The sequence below is a fragment of the Quercus suber genome, unplaced genomic scaffold (genome assembly GCF_002906115.3).
Source record: "Quercus suber isolate HL8 unplaced genomic scaffold, Cork oak 2.0 scaffold_378, whole genome shotgun sequence".
In the NCBI taxonomy this organism is placed as follows: domain Eukaryota; kingdom Viridiplantae; phylum Streptophyta; class Magnoliopsida; order Fagales; family Fagaceae; genus Quercus; species Quercus suber.
This window is the reverse complement of record NW_027069830.1, coordinates 280,557-288,669: the sequence shown is the minus strand read 5'-3', so window position 1 is coordinate 288,669 and position 8,113 is coordinate 280,557. Positions and strand designations below refer to the sequence as shown.

At 33.3% G+C, this 8,113-nt stretch overlaps 1 long non-coding RNA gene across 2 annotated transcripts; it reads right to left on the bottom strand.

Moving 5' to 3' along the window:
- Positions 1 to 1,154: 1,154 nt before the first annotated feature.
- On the bottom strand, positions 1,155 to 7,102 carry LOC112006222 (uncharacterized). 2 transcript variants are annotated; one of them, XR_002882306.2, is made up of 5 exons: positions 6,831 to 7,102; positions 5,648 to 5,842; positions 2,949 to 3,020; positions 2,629 to 2,696; positions 1,155 to 1,430 (listed from the first exon to the last, which is right to left on the bottom strand). It is a non-coding gene; the product is annotated as an uncharacterized LOC112006222 (long non-coding RNA). The 2 variants fall into 2 exon arrangements; XR_002882305.2 differs by lacking the exon at positions 1,155 to 1,430 and having other exon boundaries at positions 2,345 to 2,696; positions 6,831 to 7,100.
- Positions 7,103 to 8,113: the final 1,011 nt, after the last annotated feature.

Genomic DNA, 8,113 nt, shown 5'->3' with positions numbered 1-8,113 from the left:
AAAATGTCCAAAAATTGAGTTATATTGGAAATATACAAATTTTATTATATAGGGCTTACAAATTAACATGTCATTAATCACATGAAATAATTCAAAATACCCATTTATTATCTTGTTGAAGTGCCATCAATCACGTTTATTGGCACATCAATTTGTTAACCTATTGTATTAAAATTTGTAGTAACATTTGTATGATCCCAAAAAAAATTGTGGATGAAAAATGTTAAAGCTATTACAAATTTTATTACAAAAAAAATTATAAATTGATGCGACAAAAATATAATTAGTGTCACTTAAACAATATAATAAATAAATAAATAAATATTTTAATCTTTTTTTTTATTAATTGGTGACCTATTAGTTTGTAAGACCTATGTAGTGAAATTTGTAATTTCTCTATTATGGCTCAAGTAAATTACTTGTATCGTATTAAAAATTATGAATAATGAATTTTAAATAAAAAATTTTAATTTACAACATTAACTAAGTTAATAGTAAATAAACTAAAGATTATACAAGTGATAGTAAAAATATAAAACAGTCATTTAAAATTACTGTCTTAGGCCTTAAATTATATTGAATTGGCCTTGACACCTCTTCAAGAACGCCTTGGATTCACTACAAGAAAAAGGGACTATTGCAACAGGACAAATGTGTTGCTATTGCGGCAGTTCCTCCCACCACTGTTGTGGTGCCGCTATAGATCTATTGTGGTAGTAACAAAAAACACTGCAATAGATCTATCGGCAGTTTTGGTCTATTGTGGTGGGCAGAAAACCGCTGCCATATGAGGTTAAAATTCGGGTCAATTGACCTTTTAGTAGCGGAATATGTGTGTTGCTATAAGTGACAACGTTTAGCGGCGGACAATAAGCGCCGCTATAGGACTTCATGTACGATCGACCATATGCACCTTTTAGCGGCGATTACGCCCGCCGCTATATGTGTGAAGCTTTAGTGGCGAGCTATAAACGCCTCTATAGGGCTTTAAATATAATATAATTCTAAACCTTTAGCGGCGCTTTTTGCCCACTGTTATAGGTTAAAATTTTTTCCCCCTGGGTTTAAAACCACAGTCCCATTACAAACAACCTGTAATAATTTTAATTTTACTGAAACAGTACCACAAATGAACTAATTAACAACACCACAAATGTCTCCAAACTAACATTATATTAACATAGAAATATATTATCAAATACATAACATTGTCTATGACCATCATTAAAGTTCCAAGCTAATACCATAATCAAAGTTCCAAAGTGTTTACAAATATCCTCTAATACTTGCAAAAAATGCAGTTGTAACAATGAAGTTCTTTATACACAAAAGAGTCCTCAAACACCAAGATAAAATCTATAAGCTTCTTTGGTGATGGGATGCAACTAAAGATTTTTGGATAGGTGGAGATTGTTGGACCGGAGGAACATCTTACATACAAATTATGATTACTCAATAAGTGCATATAAATGGAATAGAATGACAAGAAAATATTACCAAGAAAAAAAATGGGAACAAGTTCAAACAGTGTCCTATATATATATATATATATGATCTAACTGATTTGGATAGAATTGTAGTGCTACTTAACTGAGGGCTCTTGCAAAAGTCATATCAACTAATAGCTAGCATCAAATCTATTTTTAGCATTGCACAAAACTTTTGATTTCAAATGGCTAACTAAAGAAATTAAGTGCACCTGGTAAATAAATATCAAATGGCTAACTAAAGAAATTAGCATAGTATAAAATATAGTCAATAAACTAGAGGAGCATGCGTGAAAAATAAACAAGTACAGTCATCATAAAAATTGAATACTGAGACATGTTAAGGTCTCTATTATGGAAAATAGAGTTCCACCATTTCTAAGAATTGAATTACTTTTAATAAGTCTTTAAAGTAAATGTTGGAAGGTCCAACAGTTGGGGCATGTTACTATGTGAAACTATAAATCTCAAACCAATTAAAGTTGTGGTTTTGCAAACTAAAATGGCATGACTGGCTGCTTGGTTACAGAACAATTTGAAATGGGATAAATGCTACTAGCCAACTACATGCCATACATGCTAGATGCTATAATTAGGGTGGAATGTAACTTATCAAAATAAAATAGGGTGTTCTAAAGACAAAAAAGCAAAAAACCTAACATACTACCAACTGCTACTATCATTTAATAGCATCCAAACTATAAACATACTATAAGTATGTCTATCACATTCCAAAGTAGGCTGAGAAGAGTATTATCATATCTATGCTGGCCTAATTGACTAGTCAAGTGACCCAACAACTAGCTATGTTCTTAAGAAAATAATGAATTTAAACGTATGCAAAAGTTATCAACACATTTGGTAACTATAACATCATTACTAGCAATATTCTTTAGGAATGAACATCTCTTTAAATATACTATTTCATTTTAGCGTTCCTCATATGTGAAAAAGATAGAAAGAAGCCCCTAAAATGAATTAGTCGAATAAAAACAACTCAATAAGAATCATCCAAAATTACACAAAATAGTCAACACTCCCAATATCTTCTAAAACCACCTTATATCTCCATGCAAGCCACCTGCTTGCCCCAATTCAATAGCCCACCACAAACACACACAGAGAGAGAGAGAGAGAGAACCTTAAGTCACACAAACAAGTTCACTTGCTTTGTTCACACGAACTTGTAATGCTTCTTCTTTTTGCAATCTGCCAACAAGGAAAAAGAATATATATAAACACAATAAAATTATATTTGTTTTGCTTTAAATGTAGATTAGAAGTGGTTTAAATGTAGATAAAATGCATTTAGAAACTTTATATATATATATATATATATATAAGTAAAACTATTAGCAAAGAATAAAGATTATAAGAGAAATAGAAATTTGTGGGAAATGAACATCTGACGAAGGCAAAAAGAAATCTACAAAGTTGAAACAAAAAGACTGATGGACTGACCTTAATAGTGTCATAGTGGTTCCATCCAACCTTAGATGAAAGCTTGCCCAACAAACAATACTTATGTCCAACCTGAAGCCTCAAAACCATCATGAATGACCATCCTTTTGATCTTATCATACGGAATAAATTTAAATATGAATAAACATCAAATCATTTTCATTAATTAATCTAATTTAGTGCTGAATTCATAACAATCCTACCTCAATTCCTACCTTTAACATATAAGACTCTTAATGAAGTAATAGTCATTGTTGCAATTCTTATGCCTAACAATTCAAGTTAACAATATAGTTAGTTGGCAAACCAGTCATGGAACCTCAATAATCATGGGAAATGCATAACCATGTTTCATGCTAGAAACTTAAATAAAAGCAGAAGTTTTGATTTTGATTTTGATTTTGATTTTTTTGTTTCCCAATTTGTCTTCCCATGATGTTTTTGTGGGATGACAGCCTACATGATAGCCTCCAATAACCCCACCCCATCCTCCCTCTCTTATTACCTTCAACAAAACTTCTGCTAATAATAAATTTTTATGACGTGCTAGATGTAATAAATTAATTCACACACCCTTTTTGAGTATAGAATTTAGATTATGACTTGCTAGACGTAATAAATTAATTCATTGTTAATCACTGCCCTTCTTGTATTGGAAAATTAGTTGTGTTTTACAAGAAATCTTAACTCATCCCATAAATAGAACTGGTGTGCTAATTGTACTTTAATCAATGTTATTATGATATTAGAATTTTTATGGAATTTTTTTTATTTACAATTATTATAATTTATGTACTTATAAAATATAAAATTATGTTAACTATTTCAATTTTTTGGGTCATATTTATTAAATAGGTGAAACAAGTTGTCTTTACCTAGACACGACTCCAATGAGGGTTATGCTAGGAATGAGGGGTTTTTGACATGATTTTTAAATGAATCATGTTTGTGTCGACCCATGTAATTGAATCTCTCTACCATGACACGACTCTAACGATGCCTACCTCAATACAACATGCATATGACCCACCAACACAAATTGCCACCCCTATTCAATGCTCTTTTTTTTTTTTTTTGAGAAAGCCTATGTTCAATACCTTGTTGTACTTCTACCACACTTGTAATTATATTTACCTTACTTTTATACAACTCTAGCTAGGTTAAGGGCCTATAAGACAACTGTACAGTTATTTACACAACATAGTAATATGGTACATGTCAAAATGTCTGAAGAAAGGTGTGTTCAAGATCACAATGAACCTAATTAATAGGAAAAGAAAATGAAGAAATAAGCCCCCTGTAGTTACAGCATTACATATATGTAAAGTTGTGATTTACAACTATTTTATGTTGGCTTTAATTCCGTACCAAATTTGATTGTAATTATGATCAATCTTATGTATCCTGTATTTAATGTGGGATTTTATTGTAAGGGTTGTGTGTGAAAGAGAGTGTGAAGACTCAAGGCAAAATGAAGGGCAAGAAGTTTTCGTGAGTAGTTTGCGAGAAGCCTTCCCACGAAGTAAAGCATGTGCTTAGCATATGACTGGAATGCGAAGAGTAATGAAAGATGGTGACAACTGGGTTTCGCGAGTGTCTCATGGGTAAGGCCTTCCTGTGAGATAGTCGCGAAACATTCTGTTTTGCCAATTTGTTATTTTGATACACCCTGTCCCTAAACACACTATATATACCCACATTACCACAGATGTTGATGAGTGTTTTTCAGAGAGAAAACCCTAACCACAACCTTTAAAAGCGAGAGATTGTTATACCCACAATTCTCTACACAATCCATTATAGTTTTCCTCAACTCTTACCTCTCTATTTCCATATCCTTGAAAAGTTGATAGCCCAAACACTTACCACACCCATTCTGAGTGTCAAGTGAGGTTTTGGTGTTATTGGAAAGCATTGGAAGCAGCCAAGCTTTGGTTGATGCAATCGGGTGTATTACGAGATTTGGAGAACTAGACAAGACACAGTTCCGAGAAGTTTGTTGGAATAGGAGTTTAGAGGGCTTAGGTGCATTGGATAGATTAGGCTTGGAGGGTCTCTTGCTATTTATGTATTCCAACTGATTGTCTAGTAGATCGATTTACCGCTTGGAAGGCGGCGGAGAGGTTTTATATCAAGTATTTCGGTTTTCTCTTTGATAACACATTGGCATGTTATCTTGTATCTGCATTCTTCTCCCCTACTCTTTTAGCTTTTATTATTCTGCTGTGTTTTGTTGAATATGGCTTCGAGTAGTCTTATTATTTGTTCGCTCGCATTTACTTTATTCCGCACTTAGTTTAAGTTAGAGTAAAATCCATCGAACCGTAATCTTTAATTTGAGAGTCTAAATAACTATTGTGTTTTAACACATAACCGAGCTTTCAATATATGTTTGTTCTCCATCTCTAAACATTCAAGAGAAAAAATATAAATAAATTAAACAAACACCTCTTTACAATGTCAACTTACATATTATTTATTTCTTTATTCATATTTCAAGACCCAAACCGAAAGCACCCACCTGTTTTAAGGAATACCTTCACAAGGTGCAACTCATTAAATTCTGACTTTCTTTGTGACAGAATTGAAAGAAACCAATTTTAAACACACTTATTACCATACTCATGTAAAAAATTTAAGTAATACAGCAGCACAATTTGAATATTAAATATGGATAGCATTGTAAATGTAAAGAGTACCATGATGGGAATGTCGAGGCTGTGATTCGAAGATGGTGACACTGTATTGTGAAGATGTTGAATTGTTGTGGATGACCTGGAAGACATTGAGATGAAAGATAACTTGCGATGAAAGGTCCTGTTGTTAGGTCTAATACCACTGGAGAAAACTGCAAAGTGTTGCTAATAGTTCACTTTAAGCAAGGACACCATTCTCTGCAAGATATAGGGAGGTGCATGAGGCTCGGTAGGCACAATTTATAATTTAAAATTTTTTACCAAAATGGATCCTTTAAAAAGGTAGTATATCAAATTAACTCCTGAAAAGAGTGCTTGATAGTGTTAGTCCAACTCTTGCAACTCTCCAATAATATTTCTCTCATTTGTCCAAAAGACAACAAGTGATAACTGTTAGTATTTCATAACAATGGCTCACGAAACATTCAATCATATTCATTGTCAATACAAAATTAAGGTAATTGGAATCCATGACCAATAGTTAATTAAAATTCACAATACTTTCAAACTAATTAAATTCCTAAGCCACGTTTAAAAATTCCTCTTTCCAAATCTCACTCAGTATTTTTATCAAACAATTTATATTCCACTAGATTACGGCGTACAAAGGTCATTGATAAATTTTTATTAAATTAATCTAAATGGGATACATCCACCGTGCTGTGCGCTTTGTGATTACATCAAGGATGTCTTCCAACCATAGTACCATACATCCATAGATTCAATAACCCATGCATTGCATTTCATGTCACACTTAAGCCGACGAGGACTTTGGTCAGACAGATGGTGTTCATCTTGTACAAATAATAATAATAATAATAATAAAACTAAAAGCAAGAACTAACATAATATCAAGTACATTAATTCATTTATTCCAGTTTTATCAAAGATCAAAAGGAAAATGCCTAAGCAATTTTAAACACACTTATTACCATACTCATGTCAAAAATTTAAGCATATGTTCTCGTTAAAATTATTCAACAGAAAATAAATTAAAAATAATACTAATAATTCCAAGCCAAGAACAATAATGCATAAAAACAGGCACATAAGCCAATACCCATTTCAAGATTCAACTAAAATAACAAGTAAGAAATGATAAGAATGTCCACAACCAAAGAAACCGAACCAATCCTACACAGTCCCAAAAGGCTAACTAGAACGATCAAACCCACAGGTACGGTACCTGGAAATGGGCTTCGATCAGTGGCATTAGCAAAGGCACTTCCTCTCGTCGATGTGGTAAGTAGACGAACAGCTGGTCTACTCCTTCCTGAAAATGGCCCGTGCTTGATTGAGAGAGAGAGCCAAAGAGCTCAGGCGGCGGCAGCAGCTGGTGAGGATGGCCGGTGAGGATGGAGAGAAAGAGAGAAGAAGAGTGACAACTTAGAGAGGGGAAAAAAATTTTGGGGAAAAAACAAAAAAAGTCAGATTTGGGATGGTTAGATTGAGATAACATAACCATACAAGTACACAACATATGTCCATCACGTATCATACTTAGACTTGAAATCTAACCTTTGAATTTGAAGAGTGTAATGAAAGGTTAATTTTGATAAATTATGGTCACAATCAAGCGGTTGTGTTTGTTTTTAGATTCCTTAAAACACAACTGGATTAACCTAGTTAATTAGCCAAGTTATTACTTAGTTTAAATTTCGGATCTAAGTTAACATAATTATATAATCATATCAATGTAAAGTGCAGAATATAAAGAATACAAAGATATCATGACCTAGGAAAATCAAACCGGTAAAAAACCTGAGAAAGATTTAATCTAACTATCCTCAAGGTAAACCTGAATCCAATATGAAAGAATCGAAGTTTTACAATTGCGGCTTAGACCACTAACATCCTATTGCTATCCATCAGTAAAAAACTTACTGATATGACCATGTGTAAACTCTGAAACCACGAACTCCTTCTTTCTTGGATTCTCCAGCAAGTACAAGCACTCTCGCTTGCGTATCTTTAAGCTCTTTAGTGCAGCAACTGAATGATCATCAAGCTTTCAATGAAATCTCCTTCTTGATAATCCTAAGCATGTGTGAAGGCAACCACCTCTCAGATCTCACAATAGATTCACACACACAACAAATAAAGCAACGTCTAAAACGTGGCTAAGGTTTGCCTTTTATACCTAAGGCAAACATAAAACCCTACACGTCATATGGGCTTAGGGCTGAGTTGGAAATTCTACAGAAAAAACAATCTGCACAACTTTCAATCGATCGAGTCTAATTTTCGATCGATCGAGTCAGTCAGAATTGCACACTCAATTCTACAGTTAACTTGATTCCAACTTTACATAAACGACATACTTTGAGCAAGTCTAAAATAATTAGTCCCAATACCACTAGACTTGATGAAAGTAATATTCAAATATTGATCATTGGGGGTTTCAATCGGCTAGTGGCAGCGGTGAGTGCTAATAGAGAGAGGCCCAATCTAGGGTTTGAGAGTGAGAAT